The following is a 25,757-nucleotide window of genomic DNA, read 5'->3' as shown; positions in this document are numbered from 1 at the left end:
ATTCATGATGCTTCACTGTGGATATTTGTGAGTACTGTAATCTTGAGCCCTATGTATGATGGTGAGGGTACCTTTAAGCCAGTGTCTCATTCTAGGAACAACCCCATGTACTCAACCCCATGTACTCAGTGAATTGTATATGATGTGTTGCATTTTTAGTCATGAGCTGTCTCCCTGAATGCCTTCTCTGACTTTCTAGAGAGAATTTAGGTGAGCATATATTGTGCTGGAAGTAAGAGTTATTCCTATTATGTGAAGCCAAAAATATGCTCCTCAAGGAGCCTGCTAGAGTAAATCTCCTGCAAGTTCATAATTCAAGGAATGCAGCACTCTATAGAATAAAGAATTATTGAAGTAGTAGAAAAGCTGGATGCCTTTAATTCAGGGTTTTTAATGTTCTAGAGCATGTGTTTGTACATGCACATGGTAAGACCTGCTTTGCCACCTTTTAGATCTGGAGTTACCCATTCATGGGCAATCCATCTAATCACATTGTAAGCACACATGTGTGCACATGGCAAGCCCCCTTTTCCCCACAGAGGCATTCTCTACTCTCTTCTTCCCAGTAGGGAGGGGTCACAATTGCTCCAGGCTCCACTAAGCACTAGTTCTAAATTTTTCTGTTTATCCTACTATATTTTGGCAAGACAATTTTTAAAGGTAACATCTGTCTACATTGGGAAAACAAACAATCCCCAAATCTTAGTGGCCTAACCAAGAGAAATTTTTACACTCATGCCCATTATACTTCCCTGGGGCATTCTACTCCATTCTTACATTCAGGAGACATATTAATGCAAGTAATACCAGTTCAACCTGTGGCTTCAGCAGTCAAAAGGGAGTGGAAAAAAAGAGGGTAGGTGAAGGTTTCATACTGCTCTTCTGTTTCAGCTATTAAGTGACACATATTAGAGTTTCCATGCACTAACATTGGCCAGAACTAGTCATGTGACCCCACCTAACTTCAAGAGGGCTGGGAACTGTGATCTTCTGTGTAACAAGAAGGAGAAGGAAACCAGGTGTTGGTGAGCGCTAGTAGTGTCTACCATACAGGACAAGCCCATTGGGTTCTGGCAGTCTTTGGTTGGGTTTCAAAAGACAAAGTGACTTTGGTGACATTGATACCATCCTTAAAGTTTTAAAGCTTCACTCTTGTCAGGACTTCCATGGCTGGTCAGATTCAGAAAAACTCATCCATATTGACTAAGGTCAAAAAAGACTGAAGTACTCCCATGGATAGTGTAAGAGGGTTCCCCTTTCTCCACATCCTTGCTAACATTTGTTGTTTACTGTCTTGTTAATTTTAGCCATTCTGATGGGTATAAGGTGGTATCTCATTGTGGTTTTGATTTGTATTTCCCTGATGACAAGTGATGTGGAGCATTTTCTCATGTGTCTTTTGGCCATTTGTATGTCTTCTTTGGAGAAATGTTTGTAGGAGCAAGATGTCCTTCAGTGACTGAATGGATAAAGAAGATGTGGTTCCTATATACCATAGAATATTACTCAGCCATCAGAAAGGGTGAATATCTACCATTTACAGTGACGTGGTTGAAACTGGAGGGTATTATGCTAAGTGGGATAAGTCAATCAGAAAAAAATAATTATCATATGGTTTCACTCTTTATGTGGAATATAAGGAATAGCACAGGGGACAGTAGGAGAAGGGAGAGAAAATTGAATGGGAAGAAATAAGAGGGGGAGACAAACCATATGAGACTCTTGACTCCAGGAAACAAACTGAGGGTTGAGGAAATAGAGGCAAGCAGGGGGAATAGGGTGACTGGGTGATGGGAATTAAAGAGGGCACGTGGTATGATGAGCACTGGGTGTTATATTCAACTAATGAATCATTGGACCTTATATCAAAAACTAATGATGTACTATACCTTGGATAATTGAATTAAAATTAAAAAAAGAGACTGAAGTATTAATTATCTTTGTCATCATGACAGCTAAAAAAAAAAAGCAAAACCAAAACAAAAATACACTAATATATTAATATATTTTGGACATTTGCTACTAAATTTCAAGGTCTCTCCATACAGTAGATACTAGCATATACAATAGTGTGAACTATGGCTCAGTTAAAATATGCAAATTTCTTTGGGTCACTTTTTTTGGACCAAACCATTTTTGCCTATCCTTTGAAGTAGTCCTTTTCCAATATTAGAGTAACTAGAAAGCTGAGTTAGTGAACAGAAGGTTATTTCTTTAGTAAAAATAGAATCCGAGGCAAAGGAGGTGAAAACTCATAAATTCCCAATCCCACTGTGATGAGGTCTGGTGAGTCATTCATACCCCAGAGCAGAGTATATATATCTCTCAAATGACTATACTCATAGCTGCTATACAGCATTCTTTTCCCCCTCCCTCCTTCCCTGTCGCTTTCCCTCCCTCAGTGTTGAATTACTTAGTACAGCCACATAATCACATTTTATTCCTCTTTGGGCATCATCTTTTATGTTTCATGCTAGTGATATGATAATCCAAGCAGTTAATTCGATTAGGCTTGTTCATTTATGATAACATTCCAGTTCTGTCTTCCTGGACATTTCTATTAGAGTTTGGGGTACCCACCTTTACAGTCTGGGTAAAGATATCCATATATGATGGACTGATAAACATCTACAAATTTCTTATTGTAATAAGAATTGACATTATTCCAAGTACTACTCATATATCAGTAGGAGTAAAAGAAAGACAGAGTTCATATTCTAATATGGGAAGATAGACAAGAAACAAACAAAATAAATCCTATAATGTAGCATATATTGATAAACAAAGCAGGCACTGGAGAGGCAGGTAGTTTGAGAGAAGGCTTCACTTGAGAAGATGATCTCTGACTCCAAATGATGGATGTGAAGAAGCAGATCACAAAGAGGAAAAAGGGAAAAGCTTTTTATATGAAGGGAACAGCAAATTGAGAGGCCTTCAGGTAGAACTGGAACTCGAGAGCATCACCAAGTAAGTAGTGTCCTCAGAGGAGTTCAAGTTTCAGGTAGACCAGGGCTTCTTAATCTAAGCCTAATTATATTTTGAGCCATATAATTACTTGTGGGAGATGCTACTGTTCAGTGTAAGATGTTTAGCAATATCCTTGGCCTCTACCCACCAGATGCTAGTAGCATCTATGCAGCTGTGAAAGTGAAAAAAAAAAATGTCTCCAGACATTGCCAAACATTCCCTGTGGGAGAAATATTGCTCCTGGCTGAGAATTACTGAGATAGAATGAAAAAGGAAAAGCTGTACAAAGCTCTATTTATCTGCCTATCTATCCATCACGTCTCACCCTACTACCTAACTTAAAAAAGCAAAAGCGCTGCTGGGTAAAGAAACTTTCACGTTGGCCTATTTCTCACCAGCAGTCATGAGGTAGAATGGTGAACAGCCTTCTCTCAGATCACTAGTTTCGGCAAATTAGGGGCTTGAGGTACTCAATCATCTCTAGATTGACTTTCCTATGTTAGCCTGTGGAGACTTTCCAAGGAAAGATTACAAGACATTTCTCCAACCTCTGGAAAGTCCCTTTGGGGCATCTCTGGTGGGTCTTATCTCCAGGCATTCCAGGTGCCAGAGTGGCCTGTAGTTCACAGCACAGTCCTTCAGGTCAGATATCCCATCTGTTTCAGACATGTTAACGATCAGAGGTTGGCTTTATTTCCTGCATTGCCAAACTCATGATTTTCTCCTTGGCTTCCCTGCATTTTATTGCCCAAAGCAATATTGTAGAAAGTTTTCAACTGCCTGGTCCTCACTCATCTTTCACCATTTTAACAAGATCATAATATGATCGACTGCTATTGATTTGCCTTTAGATCATGGTGTTCTAAGGAGACAGGCTGATTAGGTGTCCAGTGATTCATTGATTGTCAAATCTCAGGGTTGGTTCTTAGCTTTGGATGTTGTTTGATTCATCTTCCCGGCGTTATCAATCCACTCTCCTTCCTGGGAGATTAGCCTCTTTGATTGGGTTTGAATATGGCTTTATGTTTGATTGGTTTTCATCTTCTTTTCTAAAACTGTTTTCCTTTATTTATAAAGGGACGATCTTATCAGAAAGACAAAATGAATCGGTGATACCCTATGGTTTCATCCTCATGTGTGCTCAGTGCTCTCTTCATCTGTTCCCATTAAGAAATCTTGGAGATTTACAGATTTATTCTTCTGTCAAATATACTTGAAAGTAACATGGACAGAGAGATTAAGTCCTTACTATTTACAGTCATTCAAAAAATGTTTTCAAATATTATCTCTGCCTTTTGAAGATCTGCACATGGTTTGTATTTCATTCAAATTATGTTTATAGGTAGCAAAACTTTGAATTCCAGTTTCTATGAAGCATATTTAGCACTGTTTCATCACTTTATCCTCTGGTAAAAAGTGGTTATAGATCTCTATCCATTGTCATGTAACACATGTGGGAGGAATATAGGTCCTTGCCTCACTGACTTTGTACTTGGCCATGTGGTATGTAGGTGATATGTTTCACACAATGATCATAACTGAGAGGAAGATTGAGCAGGCATCTGCAGTCTTCTCCCTGCCCTTTTGTTTTATTCCCCTTTGACACAAGAATGGGCACGTCACACTAAAAGGTTGCTGCTTTAGCCTGGAAGCCTAGACTGAATAACACCCAGAAACAGACCCAAACTCAGTTGTCGTTGTGGAGCAGAACTGTAGCTGTGGTCTCGCATCTACTGACTTGTCTCGTGAAAAGAAAGAATATTGATTCATTATTCATTTTTTATAATAGATGACCATTCACTGAGCACTTAACATGAGTGAGGTACGTTACTTAAGTAATTTGTGTTATCTTGTTGGCTCTTCATAATTATTGTGGAAGGTGGTTTCTATCATTTTATACATTTTCTAAGGGGAGAACTGGCTTTGTAAGGTCAAGTATCTCACTCAGTTTTATAAAATTAATAATTAGTTAAGTCAGAAATGACTCAGGAATTTTCTCAGATTTGAGAACAACCACTGTTGCACTATCTTACTCATGAGAGATCGTAGCCAAGCCAAAAGCTAGGAGCAGATTTTGCCGTAGATTTACATTGTTTATTGAGAATATTACGCTGTAAGTCTTTATTATTTCTTCATAAATAACCAAATAGATTGAGCACCTAATAGTAGGTAGACATTTTTCTTATTATCTTAAATTATATGGTATTCCATTCTTCATTATAATAGAAATCCAAGAATTCTACATTTGGAGATTTATTTGCTTTTCAGGTTTTTGCTTTCAATATTAATAATATTAATTTTTTTTTAAAGTATGGTATGCTAGCATTCTTCATGCCCAAACATGAAGTCTGCCTTTACCCCTTTTAGTAATGCTGATGCTTTGCAAACTGCCTCAGGATAAACCATTTATTCTATTAAGCTATATAGTAATATGGAAGCATACATATAGTATATAGTAAATTTAGAGATGCAGTAGTCTTAAAGGCTGTGTTTATCCTGGGCACTCTCCCCAATAAATGTTAAATTTAAACCAAAATCTAAACAAAAACTGAATATTTAAAGTGAAAGACAGATGACTATGTTATTTTTTTTGAAATGCCAAATAACTCAATGAAGGATTGTCAGCAGGTATTTATTTTACATTTTTACATTGAAACCATTTGAAGACTTTTTTTCAAAACAATGAGAATGGCCTAGAAGACCAGAATCTTACTCTAGGATTATAACAGAAGCTATAATATTGGGTAGTTCCTATGTGGATGAAAGATAACTGTAGGTTTATAAGTTGAGTTGGATCTAATAGACTTTCTGTTTGGAAAATATAATTTTCTTTGAAATTTTGAGAGACTTTTATTTTTTTGATTTTTGCCTACAACATGATCTCTTTATATAAATAAACCAGTTGGATGTTTTTTTCTGGGTCAAACACTTCTAAGTTCTCAGATATCTCAGACTATAGGCAATTGTACTCAATATATTTTTAGTCAGTCCATGTGTCTTACTGTGCATATACCCAGAAAACAACCACTACAACTACCTAGAGAGAAATAGAGCTAGACAAAAGTCTGTAAGAATGTATTTATTGAGGACTTTTAAGGGGATTCAAGTAAAACTGCTCATATTCTAATTATAAATGTTTTACCTGCATCTCAAACATAAAATAAAAACAATAATTTATTTTTTCCAATAAAAGAAAATAAAAATTAAGAAAAAAACTTCTTTGAGAAGGTATATTTAGATGAGAATATTCTGTGGTAAGTCAAGATATATAACAAGTTTTTGGTTTGAAATAATCCAGAAATCATTTATATTTCATAATGGTTGAGGGATATTTAGTATTTTAACAGGAGCTATGCCTTCTGAATTGTTTGCCTAAGGGAAATATTAATATTAATCTTCATTTCCTGACCATCAGCTAACAAACTGATTGCAAGGAGAGTGAGCTAGAAGAGTATGTAGCTGCTTAGTGGGTTACAGATATTCAAGAAGGTGGTTGATTCTTTAGCATAAATCTAATAAGTTTACCACATGAACGTTATTATAATAAGGATAATAATAAGGGCTCACAAATAATAATTCAATGTATGTTTATATGCCCAGTTTCCAATGAAGAACTCAAACCAAAATATTTCCTCATTCTTAGCTAGTTGAGAATCTTACTTTGGCCCCTAAGTGTTGACACCACAATCTGGGTAGAAAGCCATCTTCCAGTTGTCTTGTAAACTTCATGTGACAGCGTTTAGCTGATAGGCACATTTTAATTGTTTCTGTTCCAACAAATGCTGACTCCTGCATTTTATTCCAGTGTCCTTTTTGTTTTAATAATCCAATAATAAAATGTTCAAACTTGTTTGATAGCTTGTTTCCAGAGAGAACACCATCTTCCACCTATGGACTCCATTTTAAGGATAATTTCATGACGAGTGACAAATATCCGGAAGCCAAATGTAGTATATTGTTATATACTATTGCTAAGATTAGAAACTCAATTTAATTTTATCTAACTGTCTATCATGTTACAGAAAAAAAATAATGAATTTGATAGAAAACCATTATTCAATTGTCTTCATTTATAATTGAATTGTTAAGTCCTTAACATGAACCTGTAGATTTTTCTTAATAAAAGGCTTCATAAGATTCTCACATCTGTGTCATAATGAGGGCAGTTCTCTGGAGAGTAATTATCAGTGACGTAGTTGCCATTTAAATACTTAGTACATGTCTTAATTTTTGCTAAGTCATTTTTTAGCTCCATTTATTTTATCCTTTAGGATTTCAGTCTTTTGTTCTCCATCTGAATAGCTACAAAAAAGAACCTGGCCAATAAACCCAAAGCATCATCTGATTGATGTTAACATAGCCTATAAGGTTTGGACTGATCTGGGTTCTGCCCAGTGTTACAGCATCTTGTTATACCACCTTCTCTTAACTCCCATATTCTTGCTACGCTAGGCTTTTTTCTGTTCCTAGGGCCAATCCACTCTTCACTGCTTTTAGGTATTTTTCACCAGCTGTTTCCTCTAAATGGAAAGAGCTTCCCACTAGCTTTTCTCATGTTGGGGTTATTATCATCCTTGGTAGTTTCATTGTCACCTTTGGTGAGAGACTATTCTGCTTACTCTAACTAAAGTAACTATTTCTTGTTGTGTTCCTAGCCTTTAATCTATTTGTGTTCACTTTGATGGATCTGTAATTACCTTCTCATTTTGTCTGCTTGTTTTTTGTACATCTTCTTGATTAGAAAAATGTCAGCATCCAGGAGCTCCAGTAAGGGTGACTCAGCAGGAATGTGACATTTGGAAGGATAATAGTAGAAGTCACATATGTTTAGTAATCATGGGTAATGGACTTACTCTGACAATACAGAGCAAAGGATAAATCAGGTGGCAAAGCATGCAGGGTTACCCAATGCCCATTTTATGACTCCCGTAATAAGGGAGGTGAGAGTTTCACCAGGTCAGAGGAGGGCTGGGCCTCCTCTTTCTGGCTTGTATCCTCTGACATCCTACATGGCTTCATCACCAACAATCTATCCTAAAACTGGCATCTTAAGTCTCACATCAAATGGACCCAAATGATTGGATTCCGAAGATTGAGTATCTATTCATAGGACCTAAGATATTCTAACATGAAGCTTACATGAGACGTGATTCTTCAATGACAGGACTTTCCTGCATGTAAAATCCATGTGAACAAGGATGTTGTCTTTCTTTTCCAATTAATCACCAAAGATCAACATGTGCCTGACATGCAGTAGGTAGACAGCAAAAATAATTGCATGCATGTATAAATGAATGAATGGACAGAACTGATGGAAGAGTGAAATAGCCATGCAACATCCTTATTTGGGTATCATGTAGATATAGGTTTTAGCTTTTAGTATTCAAAAGGCTAAATTTTGTCTTTCAACATTAAATAATTTTTTATTTTCCTAACTGTGGAGCCTTTTTCACCTCTTCTTACATTCTTTCCAAGATTCAGGCATATGCTTAGTCAAGAAAAGAACACTTTGCCACAGTGGGTGGGCTGTGTGCTCTCAAAGCTAAAACTGATGGTTTACAAGTATTGCAAAAAAGCAAATTATCAGGGTAACAGGAACAGACTCAAGCAATGCCTTCTGCCAGATTCTTTCCATATCTCGCCCCTACTAAGAGTATGTGCCTGGGGGTGTGGAAGTGGGGAAATCTTGAATGCAATGGATCTAAAGCAGCTTTTCACACAAGCACGGCAAGGAAAGGCATTCTTATACTTTGTCTGTATCCTTCACACAAACCCAAAGAGGACTTCCCTCCATGGGTTTAATTAAGTGAAAACACTCTGACCTGTCAGTCAGGGACTGGGTTCATCCTAGGGCACTGACCTCCTTTTCTGAAGTGTCCCAGATGAAGCTGCCAAGTTTCATTCTCCTCTAATTAAAAGTTGTGAAAAGATTTTTTTACATTTATTATTTTTGTCCTGAATATATTTGTGATTTTACCTATTTAGGCATATTTTTTAATTACTTTTGGAAACTTTTTCTTGAGATGGAAACTATTCATCATGTACTAAGTTTATTTCTCAGTACTGGGATATTACAGTAAAGACTATATTTCCACCAACAACTTGGAATTATATCTTCTGTACTTTTCCCCACCAAATTAAGAATAAAGTTTATCTTCACAGAATGTCAGAGGTAATTCTTTGCTTCAGTATTTCCTTCTGCTTAGAGTATTGTTTCCTTCTGCTTAGATAAATAATGGTTTCTTTTTGCTTAAATCACTATTCTCTCCATTAGTCATCCTAGCTTGTGAATAAAATCTGTCAATATTAAATCATCCTTTCTTAATATATGTTCTTAATCCTATTCCAGCCCATTATGAAATAAAGTTAGAGAGGAAGAATTTCTCCCATGTAATCTCTCTTTTGTTGAGAGATGTCATCCCCAAATTATGCTGCAATATTAAAAAACACAATATATAAAAAGGAAATTTTCCATGTTGGTTAAAGTTCATATTCTTGATGTCTTTTGTTTAACATCTGAAGAGGTAGGAAAACAAATCATTGACCTTCCAAGATTATGATTTCAAGCCAAACAGTCACAGTGATTGGTCATAGTGATTGGTTATAAATGGTTGTATAAAAGCTTATGAGCTGCTTCAACATATAAGACTTTCAGAATGGAAGGATTCTGAAGGGCCAATATGATGAAGTGACAGTGATTCAGAAAGTAAAATTTATCAACAGTGTGAAGAGTGTGAAGTTACCTGAACTACTGTGTAGTTGGCTGTGTCTGCTGGAGTTATAGGCATAACTGTTAACTTTGTTTGCCTTACTTTGGGGACCAATCACACCTTAGTTGGACATTTCCAGAATTTTATCTGAATCAAGATTGTTTTATGTTTTTTTCAGACTGGGCCCATAATCTTGCAACCTATAGCTTGCATAAATTAGTATTGGACTTTATGTTTTTCTTAATCTTTGATAATTTTATAGGTAACACAAAACCTCACCTAACCATAGAATGAATTTTGTCCACTTATTTCATCTCAGAGCTTTGGATACGTCTTTCTCTGTAGCCTTCCAGACAAGGAACTCATTGGTCTATAAGACTTTCATCCTTGCATGCACTTCATGTAGATTTTCAGGCTCTTATTGTTTCACTTGTTTCCACATTCTTTCACTGACCAAGTTCTAGTATAATTATTTTTTCATTATCAGGACTTTGTGCTTTATCAGCTGAAATAATAAGTAAAATGTATCCATTTCTCAACAGTAGACTCTTACTACTATAAAAAACTATCAAGTCTCTCATTCTTTCTTATTTTCCCAATAATTATGTATTGTGTATAATGATCACACTGAATAGAGATGTCATAATTAGGAAAGTTTTTAATTACATGGCAAATAGGTATTCTGATAAACATTTTGAGATTTAGAATTGTTTAAAACAAACAAAAATCTTGCCCAATCTTACAAAGAAGTAGAGAAAGGAGAAAAAGTCCAAGAATGTTGTTGAGATAACTAGTTAACTATGTAATGATAATACTCCCCCCCCCCACTCTGGAGTATCTCTTTATATAGTGCATCAAAAACAAATTCCAGAATTAAAAAAAAATTAACATAGCATTATCCATATTCTAAATAATATTCTGAAAATAGGTAAGGAAAAAATAAAAATCTCATATTGAAGAGTATGGTAAAGCTTATTGGGTAAAGATGATAAATAAGTAAAATCCTGGGAAATTTAAAGGCTAAAAATCAATAAAGAAAGGAGTCCAATTACTCTAGGAGTCTGGCAACTAAAAATTATCCCAGTAATGAGATATGTTCTTTTCTTTATTACATTGGTAAACTTTCAATAAGAGCTATCACATCTACTGGGTGAGAATGTGGAGGAAAAGGCTGTATCAACCAACATCCTTAGTTGCAAACATCTCAGTGACTTGTCAGAGAAAGCAATTTATTGGGAAGTTATTAAGGAGTTCATAAGTATCAAAGAAGGCTGAAAAACCAAGATCATTTAATGAGCAAAGCAGGAGAAACTAAGCAGAAGACCTAATCACAGATAAAATCACAAGAGAGGTCCTGTCTGGTGAAGCTACTACCTACCTACAGGCTTAGCAACTGCCTCTGAACCCTAGCTATAGCTTGTGGACTGAAGAGTCATTCTGCAATGTGTCCTTTCTTGTGTCATGAGGCTCCAGGTCTAAAATCCAAGGTGAATCCATGTGATTCATCAAGTCTGGTCACATCTCCCTGCAGGAGAGGCTTGAAAAAATAATTGTGGTTTGTTGGTGTGTTATATTGAAGATGAGCTTTGTCTTTCACCAGGATCCATTTTTGGGGAGAACCCTCCAAACAAATGAAAAGTTTCAGATGCTGCAAATTAAAGAAATAAAAATGACAACATTGGCCTCTCATACTCTGCACTTGGGAACTGGGAATTGCTACAATCCCTTTTTATTCCTTTATAAACATAAAGCTGTGTTTATAAGACATGTTATGTTTTATAACATAAAACAATTTAGATGCATAAGGATTAATCTGATGGTTTAAGTTCAAAGGACATGAGGTATTTCTGAAGCTGTATTGTTTCCTCTTTATCAAAATCAGCAATATTAATTGTTTGTTAAGTTCCTTATGGTGGGATACTTGAATACGACCCTGAAAGAGCTTAAAATCTTTTTCTAATTCATTCTTCTGAAGGGCTGGTCTGTTTCAAAATTGTTGTCTCAGAAGAGACACATTTTTCCTTTTTCTATTTTGTACCAAGGGACATATAGGCTAAGCAACAACCATTTTAAGTAACAAAGAGACGGGAAAACACAAGATATATTTAGAGATTAGTAAACAAACCCTTTACAGCATGGGCTAGCAAATAACAGACCATTGACCAAGTCCAGCCCTCCACCTGTTTCTGTAAATTTATGTTGGAACACTTAGCTCACATTTGTTTACATACTGCCTATGGCTCCTTGCACCCTACAACAGAGACAGGACAGCATGCAGAGCCTAAAATGTTTATTTGGCGTGTACAGAAAACATTTGCTATCTTTTGCTTTTTTTGCAGAATATGGTTGGACTAGATGTCCCTACTGAATCCTAATCTTTAATGAGATAGCATTTTATATAAAGCTTCTTGGAAATACTGAGGCAGTTTACAAATGTGAATTGCGATGTTGATCCCTGGCTTCCTGTGTGCGGGGGGAGTGGTCTAGGAGGAAAAGTCCTTTCGTGATGTTGTGATGAAGAAATCAGGACAGCACAGGTAACAAAAGTGAGATAAATACGTATTAATTGGATAACTTCTGATAAGAATAAAGACATTACATCTTTCCCTTTGTTCATTCTAATTTGTATTATTTCCTGATTTGGGTTCTGTAGCCATATTTGAAAGAGGCAGTATTTGGGATATTTGGCTTTTTAATTTGGGGTTCGGACCCACGTCAAAGGAAAGTAGAAAACTATCCACCTGAAGGGGGTTTCTGCAAATGGCTGTAAGATGAGAAAACTGGAAAGTAAAGACTGAGTCACAGCAGCTGGCTGGTGAACATTCCAATGAGAGTTCTTTTCTGCTCCATTATGTACTTACCTCTTTTTACCCAGCAATCCAGTCCATAAGACAGAGAGGAGGAGAGGGCTGAGCTAGGGGGCATTTCAGTGGGTGGTCCATCTGGGACAGATGTCTGGATCATAGAGAGAAAAACTGCTTGGATATAGAACTGATGAGGCAAGAAATGATAGGGAAAGAAAAAGAATTGAAGTCAGGAGCAAGCAAAGACACTAGAGTGATAATTTCCTTGGCAAAGGTTAGAAAATGTGAACCTAACGCATTTTGAACAGAAATTCTACTCATATACACCTTCCTCCGATCCTTGTCCACGAGACACCCAGGCTGTTACATTGCAGCCACTCGTTGCCTCTTTTCCTCAACATCTCTCCTCACACTCTTTAGGGCCTCTGGGCATTACTGAAACATTAACCTTGCGTTTGTGCTTCTGCTTTTATTGTCTCAGGTAAATTCTAATTTATTAAGCATCATGGAATTGAAGCTGCTATTAGAAACTTATAAAGCCCCTCTAAGTAGAACCATTGCTTTATGTATTGACATGATTGCAAAATATTTTTTTAAAGATTTATTTATTTATTTGAGAGAAAAAGGGAGAAAGAACATGGCAGGGAGGGCAGAGAAAGAGGAAGAGAGAATCTGAAGCAGATTCCTTACTGAATGCAAGTCGGATATGGAGCTCCATTTCATGACCCAAGACCATGACCTGAGCCAAAACCAAGAACTGTATGTCAACCCACCGAACCACACAGGCACCCCCACAAACAATTTTCAGTTTTCTCTCTTTCCACATCCTGGCTTCTGGAAATAGTTTTGGGAAAGGTTTTTTTTCCCAAACTGATGCTATAGTTTTCAGTTGGGTTTGTCCCCAGCAGGGCTTCTGTATGGTGTCCATGAGAAAAGATTTTATTGCTTTTCTCTGTTCTGTTAGCAATCCCATTCTGACACATGGGGTAAACAATTCTAATCTGAGAAAATAATGCTGAATTATAAATGTGCTGCAATTTAGTTTTTCCTAAAAAACTCCTTGAGAGAATGGGTCAACAAAATACATCTATATTAACAGCACTCTAATTGGCCAAGGTCGATTTAAGGTTATGACTTCTTGCTCCACAGTTCATGTAATATGCTGTGTGTGTGTGTGTGTGTGTGTGTGTGTGTGTGTGTGTTTGTAAAGAGCTAAAGAAAAAACAAGTTACATTTTAGGATTGCAGAAGAGCTGTTCATTCAAACTTAGAAACACTGATTGGTTTGCAAATTATGTAACAGTTTATGAAAGGAAGAATTTTTAATTATACTTTCCTGATATACTTGGAATTTGTCACTAAAATAGGAAAAACCGTACTAGATCCAGATATGTTTGGAGGAGGAACTCAAGTCTAGTGGTGAAAATATGGGACTTTATTATAGGACTCTTGAAATCAAATAAAAGTTAAAGTGCCAGAAAGTAAAATCAGCAGCGATTCAGTCATCACGTAATTCAAATCTGTAGGTCTCACATTTTTTACCTGTCAGATTCCATATAAAGGGTGATATAACAAAGAATAAGAAATGGATCTTGATAAATATAAGATCCCCTATTTATGAACTCATCCAGTCAAATTGTGGTTTATTTTATGCAAACCACTCTGCTAAGGGAAGAAAGACAAATAGCTCTAATTCATCTCTAATTTATGACTGATTATAATAAATTTTAAAATACATTGGTTAAAAAAAAAAAAACACAACCGAAAAATCCTGGAACATCAGATCTATAATGCCATTCAAGAAAAGTGGAATTTCTGCCCAGAGTTGAGCTAGAGTTGAAGTGAATCAAATAGAGCACAGAAGGTGTTAATTTCTTAATCATTTCACCTTTATATGTCAGGTTTAAGTATGAGTCCAGCACCAGTCATTTAAATACAGTCCTTTAAATACATGTTGCATTGAAATGACCCCCAAATATTATGGGCTTGCAGATTCTGGACAGTTTCTCATTTTATTACCAGGACCTTAGGATAAGTCTTCCCAATACACTGAACATTATGCTCTCTGATGATTCCTGCAATGTTTTTCCATATATATGTTTCTCCATACTGTATTGACCTTGACCATCATTATACATTTTCACAACTTGGGAGAGAAAAGAAAATGCAAGAAAATGAAATCCAAAGTTATGCTTAGCTCTGACTTGACTATGGGCTTTAGAATACTTATTTTCTTCTTCCTTTGCCATAGATGTCGATAGGAACTAAAAGATCTTCTATGATATTACTAATGTCAAATTAAAAATATTAACAGGTGTGCCTGGGTGACACAGTCAGTTAAGGGCCAGACTCTTGGTTTTAGCTCAAATCATGATCTGGGGGTCCCGGTATCGAGCCCTATGTCAGGCTCCATGCTCAGTGCACAGTTTGTTTGAGATTCTCTCTCTCCCTCCTTCTGTCCCTCCTGCTCATGCTCTGTCTCTCAAATAAATAAATAATAGATCTTTAAAAAATTAAACCAGCTAACCAGCTAACAACACCAGCTAACCATTTACTACTGCATACTTACATATCCTAATTACTGTGCACATTACACAATTACTTTGCACATTGCATACATTGTTATTTGATCCTAACACAAGCAGTGAGATATGATGGGTTATCATTTTCCAGATAAAGAAACCTAGAACTCTGAGAGAAGTTAAGCCATTTGCCTAAAGTAGCATAAATAATAATTAGTGGAAATTGGAAGTAATATTTGCATCCAAGTTTTGTTTTTGCCTTCCATGCCTATAATTTGCCTCTATTTATAGCCAGTTCTCCTTATTTTTACCATTTCACCATTCTTAATAATCTAATGTCACCACCAGAAGTAACTGAGAGCTTCGCACCAAAGTCTTGGTGAGTCTGTCTATGGTCTGCCCACTCCATTCCTTCAGGTCCCATTCCCTTGTTCAGATAATCCTTGTTTCTGCTTTATTTTGTAGCTCTCTCCCATCTTTCTACTTTGCATCTTGATACTTCATATGGACTCTGATTGCATGTATTATGGCTCTCCTCCAAGGCTTTTTATTTTGCGTGGTGCTTGGCTCTCCCCTGGCTTCAGCCCACTGGCAGTTCTGACACTCAGCCCTCACCCTGAGTCCTTGTATCTTCCCCCTGGATCCTTTTATTTCATCTTTGCCTTATTTCCTTTTCTTTGGCTTTTTCTCAATCCAAGACCAAGGAGAAACTCAGTTCTACAGGGAATGCTTTTTAGGCAAATCTTCAAGTGAAAATGTTATCTGAGTAAGGGCCTAAAAAATAGGCCAGAAGAAATGCATAATAATTCATATTCTTAGGTTGAAAATTGATGCCAATATTATGCATAAATTATATCAATAGAAGCCAACAAATTAATGGGCATAGATTTGAGGTTCTTAATATTTATCTATTCTTTGGGAAAAGTGCTGCATTGATAGTTATCTTTATTGGCTGAAAGTTGTAGTTCCTATATTAGGAGGAATTTTCCTGGCACAGAGATGGTTCAAAGTAGAGAATCACAAAGTTTTCTTTAAAGGATGAGTGAATGCACATGTACTCCCAGAGCCCATTTGTTGGGCTTCCCTGTCTTATAGATGGTGTAATATGGGTTACAGCATTAGAATTTGGAGAGAGATTTAAAAGAGGTAAAAAACACCAATAAATGTATCATTTCTTATTCAGTAAACTCTGTATGCAATAAACATTCTTTACTTTCCACTACTGAAATAAAGAAAAAGTTGTGCTATGGAAAAGACACCTTATATAACTTAGATGTAACCAATATTTACAAAGTTGTCTGTGTTTCTGTATATTCTTTTATTAATTGCAGTATCCTCAGTTTGTCTCTTTCAGAGTAAAAGCATCAAGTCAGTGATCATATTTAATTTCTTAATTTAACCAATGGGGTGTTTTGTGTAGAGAAGAGCTTGATGCATTATTTTGCATACTGGCAATTCCCCTTTGCAAAGAGATTTGTGTGTGTGTGTGTGTGTGTGTGTGTGTGTGTGTGTGTGATGAACTTTGGAAGATTGGCTATAAAAAGATAACTGTGAAGATACTAAGTGACATACATACATAGCCTCATTAATTAATTTCAATGACTTCCCATTCTTTCTGTTGAGAACAGTGTCCCCTCCGAGCCTCCCCCCTCCCTCGTAACTGTGTCTTTATTACAATCTAGTAACTGCAGGGAAACTGCCTTCTCTAAAATGCCTTTCCCTGTGGCTTAAAGTAAAGATTTTTTTTAAATAAATAAATACAGTTTATGTTGGGCATCCACCACTTGAAGGGCTAATGATTATTGACTAGCCTCCAGCAGGCATCAGGGAGTCTTGCCTCAGGCCCTTCCAACTAGCCCCCAAACATGCCGAATGTTAACACATGTTTCTGGATTCTGGCTGGGATTGGACACAAACAAGGCAGTCAGAATGGACCATTTAGTGTACAAGTCAAGATGACAGATCTCTGCTTAATACAAGGAAGAGAAAAATTCGTATCTTATTGAAAACGGCAGAAGAGCCCCGGGTGCTTTCACTTTGTGATTCTGCAGCAAAAAAGTGGGTTGTGTCAATATAAGTCTATGTCACCAGCTCACAGCTGCCACACTGAATTGACCCTGTTCACAGTAGACATAAAGGCCTTCCATTTCCAAATTCTCTCTAATGCTCATCTGTGAATGGGAGCAGAATGTGGAAAAAAGCCAACAAGTCTTCTTAACTATAGTAGAAGAGAGACAGGATTGCCTTAAAGCAGCAGAGCATCTGTGGTGTGGTTTCCACCATTGGGCTGCCAAACCAGGAGTATGCGATCATTTGAAGTCCTTGAAGGAGAATGCTCTGACAATACAACCTTATGCAAATCATGAGCCAGAAATTCTTCATCCTCCTCGAGATTCTTCTAGACTGCATAGGGCTAGATTAAATAGCGCAGCCATGTATTTCAGAAATGGATGCTTGGTGGCCTTTCTCAAAGTAGATGTCACAGAATGTTTGTGAAATGTTAATAGGAATTCCTTGCAAAAGAGTTTCCAGGATCAAAGTAATTTTTTTTGGTGGGGGGGGGAAGCTTGGAAAAAACAGTTAAACTGATTTCTTCATTTTAGTGACATTTTGGACCAAAACTATGAATAGCTAAGAAAGATACTTAAATTCCATAGTTTATTTGAATGTAGAACAGCCTTCTTCTTCTTCTTCTTCTTCTTCTTCTTCTTCTTCTTCTTCTTCTTCTTCTTCTTCTTCTTCTTCTTCTTCTTCTCCTCCTCCTCCTCCTCCTCCTCCTCCTCCTCCTCCTCCTCCTCCTCCTCCTCCTCCTCCTCCTCCTCCTTCTTCTTCTTCTTCTTCTTCTTCTTCTTCTTCTTCAGAATGGGTATAAAGTATTCTATGGAATACTCTTAAGGAATGCTGGACTGTGAGAAGAAGGAGCAGCATTGAATTTCCATCATCTAATGTTTTAGTGTTTCCAAATTAAAACACACTTCTCATCTCAATATTTTAAGCTAATGTGTTAATTTCAGGGAAAATGAATTATATACCAACTACATTATAGGATTATATCAAAAATTGTGGCACAGGTTCAGAGAAAATAACCTGGTGTATATTTTGCCAGGTGGAGCTAATGATATGATGAAACGTTGAGTACGCTTAGAATAAAACAAATATTCTCTAGATTACATACAGGTTTTACTGCTTCTTATTATTTTAGAGTAATAGAACCATAAAAGAATTGAAAGGGAAAAGTTTTATCCCTATTAATTATGGAGGACTCTTACTCTGTCACTCTTCTTGCAGACAGGGCTTTATATAAACCATTCTAAATGTCTGCTACCTCTAGAACTCATTGGACTTGTTCTTTTCCCTAGGTAATCTAAAATTCACCTTCTCTTACATGTACACTGTTAATCATACAATGATACAACATCATCATATTTTGTTTGGTATAAAGCAAGGAAGAACAACAATTGTCCAAAATTGATTATGAATCATGTTAATGGTTTAGTTTGTCATGCTATCTTCCCTAGCTGTACATAAACCTATATAAAGAAGTGTTCATCTCAATTTTACCCATAGAAAAAGGAAAGCAAAAAACCAGAACAACTTGAGTTTAGATTTTTTTTTTCAATTTTCAAGTTGTATTTTCTATATGTCAGCATTCTTGGTACAGAATCTGATAAAGTCTGGCCCTGATCAGACTGTTGATTATTTCCATTTATATATATTTATAATTTATTCAGAGAAAAAAATTAATTTTGAAATATGCCACTGTAAATAAATATTCACTTAACACAGTCTTATCTGTTTTATATCAAAAGATTTTCCCCCCAAATAAAGATTCTAAGGTAAATTAAAGATTCCTTTGAATTAAAAAAAAATACACCTTCTAAAACAGTAAGCTTACAAAACAATGCAGGGGATTGCTAGACATACTTACTGTAAGAAGAAAGTATGTCCAATGAAAAGGAAATTTAAAACATGACCTTAAACTTTTATGAAGAATTTTAACAAGGCATTTACTTCATTTACTTTTAGCTACTCCATAAATACCAGAAGAGAAACTGGATAGTTTGTAATGAAGTTTAGAAAAATTTCTTTTTTCACAAAGCAAACTTGTAAATCGTTCCCTTTGGCTCCTTCTTCCAATCCTCCTTCACTGAGCTGAAGAGATTTTGAGTTCTTCCAGATTTTTGGTTAGGTAGGTAGTTTCAAAGCCAACTGGAGTTTCCAGGTGGCTGGTCACTGGATAGTAGTCTGATCACTGGATCTATGATTTGTCCAACTTTGAAAATAATTTCAGCCAGTACATGTTTCATGAGCTTTGTTTGTGGAACATGTAGAGCTTTGAGAAGCACAATATCCCCAACTGTGCACTGCTAAAGATCACTGATTATTAAAGTATTTTAATAAGTAGGGATCGAAAACAAGCCGGGTCACTCTCACGTTAGCTGTTTTTTTTGCATTGCTGTTCCAATCACCTTCCCCACCATCCATCTGGCATGGATGGATGAATGAACTATTGACATTATGTGGCTTTGGTCACAGGAGTGCTTTGAGGGTTTAACCTAGAAGGTGCTCAGTAGCGGTAAATGTGAGTCTTTATTCGTGTCCCTTATTTCTTTCTTTCCACTGGATGTGCCTATGTGCCTGTCCCTGAAAAGGCTCACAGCTCAACTACTCGTGCCCCCAAGAGCTAGGCTGAATGGCTAGGGTGTTCTCCCCACTGGAGGAGACCTTTACTTGGGACTGCTTTCTTGATGAATTCTGGCAGACCTAGGATAGGTTGGAGTGATCAATCCTCCCATGCCATGCTACCCCAGAGTCAGGCCACTCGCCTCACCTCTAGGCTCTCACTGGGCAGCATCTCTCTCCTCTGAATTCACCCCCTGCAACAGCAGGGCGTGACTGACTCTCACCTCCCAACTCTACTTTCCCCTTGGGTGTCCTATTGAGGGCTGGCCAGAGAGTCTGCTGGATGATTTCAGATTATTCATAAATATTAGAATTGTGGTAACATTGTTAGATTAAATGTAGAACTTTCCAACCTGGTTACTGTGAAAGGGTTAAAAGTAATCAGACGTACCAACTAACTTCACTTAAAAAAACAAACAATGCTTACATATTAAACAATAAAATTAATCAAATGGATATTCTCAGTGACAGTATAAAAGTCACCATTATCTGAGATCCTCTTGAATAAATTCAAATTCAAGAAATTCAATAATACAAATATATTCAAATTTTATATAAATATGAATGTTACATGTGCTTGGTTAGGCATCATGATATAAATAATAACAACACTCAAGGAGCAGAAGAACTGAAATGTGTATACCAAAAACTTTATAATATATTATTTAACTGTGACATGCAAGTGATGCAAACAAGTGTTATGAGGGTTGAAAGAGAGAAATCGATTCCAGTTTATAGAAAGAGGAGCAGCTCCATCCATCTAAGAATGCTCTTGAATGACAGAGAAAATTTCATTAGACAAGAGATAAGGAGCAAGTATCTAGATAGAGGTGACAATGTATGTAGGCAGAACATGTCCTTTGATACATAATGGAATGCTTATAGAAAAAATCTGTTTTGTATTAGAAGGTAAAGGTAGCTTGAAATCCAGAGTCTGAACTTATCCTTTCCTTCACCCCTCCTTCTCTTCCTTTTCTCTCTCCCTGTCTCTTCCTTTCCATAGGTTTTGGGGCAGGGACTGCAGGAAGGGTCATAATCCAGTTGTACTTAAGGAAGAATATTCTGTCAATATTTTGTCAACTAGTGATGGAGACTAAAAGTAGGAGAAAATTTAGGGTATTATTTATAGGTGTAATATGAGAGAAAATGATGAAGAATTACAGATGTTGAAGAGGTAGACTCAAAGGGACTTGTTAGCTGATGGTGTGGAAACTTAAAAGAGAAATGAGTCAAGAATAACTGACACTTCAAACCTGGAACCACAGGAGTAAATGAAAACACCAACAGAGAGTAGGTATACAAAAGTCAGAGGTTCCAAGGAAAGATAAAGAAAAATGTATAGGAAAGCTTTAATGCAATAGAAGGAAAAAAGGAACCATCAAAGAAGCAATCAAGGAGTGATCAGTGAGACTAGAATAAGCATATCAGAGTTTCCCAGGGAAAGAGACAGTAAAAGAGAGACATTTTTGAATCAGAGAAAACAAAAAAAGTCCCAGAGGGAGAAGAACAGTATCTACAAATGGCAGCCACAATGGATTATATAACATGTCCAATTTCTACAACTAAAAAATGAGATATACAGAGAAACAGGGAAGTGTGACCCATTCAAAGGAAAAAAAAATCAGGCAATATAAATTACCTTTTGAGAACCAGATATTGGACTTACCAGACCAAGACTTCAAAGCAGATTATAAATAGGCTCAATTTATAAAGGATTATAGGAACTTGATGACAATATTTTATCTAAGAAAATATCAATAAAGAGAAAAAAACTTTTAAAAAGTGGAAATTCTGGAGCTGAAAATCTGATAACTGAATGAAAAATTCACATCATTGGTGCAAAAGTAGATTTGAGCAAAGGTCAGTCAACTTCAAAATAGATCAATAAGGATCATACAATGTAAAGAACATAGAGAGGAAATAATTAAGAAATATGTTCAGGACCTTCGAGAAATGTAATGCACCATAAATATACCAACAAGTGTGTACTGAGAATACCAGGAGAGAAGAAATGGAAAGGAGGAGAAAAAAATTAAAAGAATTATAGCTGAAGACTTGCAAAGTTTGATTAAAAGAAACATTAATCCACATATTCAAAACTCAGTGAACTTCTGTTCAAAAAAACAGTCCAATTCTGGAAAAACACAGAGATACACACTCAAACCCAGCATAGTCAATATGTTGAAAGACAAAGAGAAAGAGAAAATCTTGAAAAGAGAAAAAGTGACTTATCATATATATATAAGGAGACTCTCAATAATAGAACAGCTGATTTTCTTTCAAGAATAATGGTGGCCAAAGGCAGTGGTAAGACATATACTAGATCCCGAAGGTGGGGAGTAGGGAACTATCAATCATCTTTCAACAGTCTTTCAAAAATGAAGGCGACATTTCCCATAAAATAAATACATTCTCAAATACACAAAAACTGGAAGAATTTGTTTTTAGTAGACCTATCTTACAAGATGATATTGAAATTTTTTGGGCTGAAAGCAAGTGACCAAATAGTACTTTGAATAAATACACGTGAAAAAATGAGGAGCTCTGGAAAAATAAGTATGTAGTAACTATAAAAGACAAGTTAATTTTATTACTTTTTCTTTTCATTGACTTAGGAAACAATTTAATGAATTGTGGGGTTTATAAAATATAGAAGTGTATTATTTTTGAAAATAGCATGACAAAAGAGGCAGGTGTCAACAGTTGTAAAACTCAATTTTAGTAAGAAATTGACACCAGAAAATGTCCAGAAAGAAATGAAGAGAACTAGAAAGAGTAGTTAAGAAAATAAATGTAATAAATTCTATAAATATATTATTGCTCTGCTTTCTTATTTTTTGATTTTTTAAAATATATGATTATGTAAAGTAATAATAAAAGTTTGCTTTTGAATTATTCATAGATGTAAATGCAATATGTATACAATAAAAGCACAAAAAAGGGAAGAGAAACAAGGAGTATAATTTCTAAATCTTTCTGATATTAGTTAAATATAGTGTGGTAAGTAGATAAACATTTTTAAAAATATTTATTTATTTATTTTAGAGAGAGAGCAAGAGCGAGTTCACAAGCAGGGGATAGTTGTAGTGGAGGAGGTAGAGAGAGAAAATCTCCAGTAGACTCCCTGCTGAGCAAGGAGCCCAAGGGGTGCAGTTCCCAGGATCTCAAGGGACAGATCCCTGAGATCATGACCTGAGCTGAAATCAAGAGTCAGACACCTCACCATCTGAGCCACCAGGCATCTCAGTAGGTGAACATTTTAAGCCCAAGAGTTAACCACCAAGAAGTAACTCAAAACATAAATATAGTTAATAATCATTAAAATAACTAAGTTTAAAATTAAAATTAAAGGAACTAAAATTTTATACTACCAAATATTCACTTAATGCAAAAAAAGCAGTAAAAGAAAGTCACAGAAACATTTTGATGTCTTTTTAGACATCAGCACATGGGAATAAAAGCAAAATGGCAGTGGTATATCCAACTATATAAATAATAACACTAACTATAAATGGATTAAACAATACATTTAAGAGATTGTTAGGCCAATCAAAAAATCAGGATCCAATATATGCTGTCTACAAGAGACACATTTAGATCTATGTATTTAATTTATTTTTAAAAATATTTTAAATATTTTTTTTAAAAAATATTTAATTTTTAAATCAATTTAATTAATAAATTAATTTAATTTATTAATTTATTTGAGAGAGAGTGAGAGAGGGAATACAAATAGGGGGAGTGGGGGAGGAAGAAGCAGTCTTCCTGCTGAGCAGGCCCACAGAGCAGGGAGCAAGATGAGGGGCTCAATCCCAGGACCCTGGGATCATGACCTGAGCCAAAGGCAGACGCTTAAATACTGAGTTACCCAGGTGCCCTGAGACACACTTAGGTTTAAACTTACAAATAGGCTGAGAGTAAAAGCATGGAAAAACATAAACTGTGTAAATAGTAACCTAAGAGATGGAGAGCTGATAGTAGTATGAGACAAAACTATTCCAAAACAAAAAATGTTTCTAGAGATAGAGAGGGATATTTTACAAGGATAAAAGTGTTGTTTCATCTGGAAACCACTGTAATTATAAAAAGATATGTATTTATCATAGCAGAATTATTTTTAATATTAAAAAATTACAAGATGTGGTATATATACACAATGGAATACTAAGCAGCCATCAAAAGAAATGAAATCTTGCCCTTTGTGATGACGTGGATGGAACTAGAGCGTATCATGCTTAGTGAAATAAGTCAAAGGGAGAAAGATAACTATCATATGATCTCCCTGATATTGGGAAGTGGAGATGCAACATGGGGGGTTAAGGGGGTAGGAGAAGAATAAATGAAACAAGATGGGATTGGTAGGGAGACAAACCATAAGTGACTCTTAATCTCACAGAACAAACTGAGGGTTGCTGAGGGGGAGGGGGGTTGGGAGAAGGGGGGTGGGGTTATGTACACTGGGGACGGTTTGTGCTATGGTGAGTGCTGTGAAGTGTGTAAACCTGGCGATTCACAGACCTGTACCCCTGGGGATAAAAATATATTATATGTTTATAAAAAATAAAAAATTAAAAAAATTACAAACCATTCAAATATCCATCAACTGATGAGTGAGTAAAGAAAATATGGAATACCTATACAATGAATTTTGGTAGGGGGGAACAATAAAAAAAAATGAAATACTCACGTGAATGAACCTTGAAAACACTGGAGTGAAAAGAGCCAGATACAAAATATCATATATTTAATGTGTATACTTTTATATAGTTATATGCATTTATATAACAAGCAAATATATAGAAACAGGAAATAGATCAGTCACTACTTAGAACTTGGGAAGGAGAGTGAGGAAGAGAATGGAGAATGCTAATGAGTGAAATGTTTTCTTTAGGTGAGAAGAAAAATATTCTAAATTTACATTGTGCTGATGGTAGCACAAATCTGAATAAACAAAAACCATCAAATTGCTCACACAAATGGACAACTGCATGATATCTGAAGTATATCTCAAAGCTATTTAAAAAAAAAAAGATGAGACAATGGCCATGAATTTGCTGGTAACCAATATCTTTAGTAAGACTTAACTTCAGAAAAATTGTGATAGAGGCAGCTAGACTTCTTCTATCCTAGACATATCAAGAACTTTCCAGGAAGTGATTGCTTTACTGGTGTCTGGTTTACTCAAGACCCCTGATGGAGTGTCCCACCCCATAATTCAGAAGAACAAGAAAACCATATATTTAATAAGCAAAGGCACACAGCATGAGTGGTACAATTGCCGTGCATATATTATTATTATTATTATTATTATTATTATTATTATTATTATTTTTAAATCTCAGAAAACTGTATGAAATAGTTATTCTCATTTCATGTTATTCTTACAGATAAGGAAACTGAATAAAAATGTGTTAAATAACTTACCCAAGGATATGGGTAATAGGGTTATTGCCAATAATCAAATTCAACTCAAATACGAATGCATCATGTTATATAGCTTTACTAAGTGTAGTACAGTTTGGAAACGTCTACACCCATGAAATCAGTCTCCATCATTTGTGATAATTGCTTCAATTTACTATAGTAAATTATAGTAAAGTACTCAGTAAATAGTACTGGGCACTATTCATTCACATATGTGACCTTGTTGGTGTTCCCAACAATCTTCTGAGAGAGGCATTATTATACACTATTTTAGCAATGAGCAAACTAAGGCTCAGAGAGTTTAAGGATAAACTTAAAATTTAAGTAAGTGATGGGTAAGTGATGTAATACACTTGAAATATTTGCACTATTTTTTCTTTGACTTAACACTGGATCATTTTTCTGTATGTTACTCAGCATAGTAGTCTTGGGATAAACTAGAGGAATCAGTGAAAAGGTGGAAAGAATGAATGATGAGAACTGGACTTTTGTCTTTTATCTTCGGAAGAGTTTCTCCTCAGGGAATCTGGTTACTCCCTTGTGTGGGTGTTAGGCTCAAACAAGTAAATTATATAAAATGTCTTTGAGCACCATAAAGTACTATAAAAATATAAGGCATTATTAATATAAACTAGGTCAGAATCAGTA

At 35.8% G+C, this 25,757-nt stretch overlaps 1 pseudogene; it reads right to left on the bottom strand.

The window, feature by feature from the left end:
* Positions 1-19,146: 19,146 nt before the first annotated feature.
* Positions 19,147-19,528, bottom strand: LOC116587878 (annotated as a pseudogene).
* Between the last annotated feature and the right edge of the window lie 6,229 nt (positions 19,529-25,757).

The sequence above is a fragment of the Mustela erminea genome, chromosome 4, assembly GCF_009829155.1.
Source record: "Mustela erminea isolate mMusErm1 chromosome 4, mMusErm1.Pri, whole genome shotgun sequence".
Taxonomy (NCBI): Eukaryota; Metazoa; Chordata; class Mammalia; order Carnivora; family Mustelidae; genus Mustela; species Mustela erminea.
This window is presented reverse-complemented; position numbering and strand designations above follow the sequence as displayed.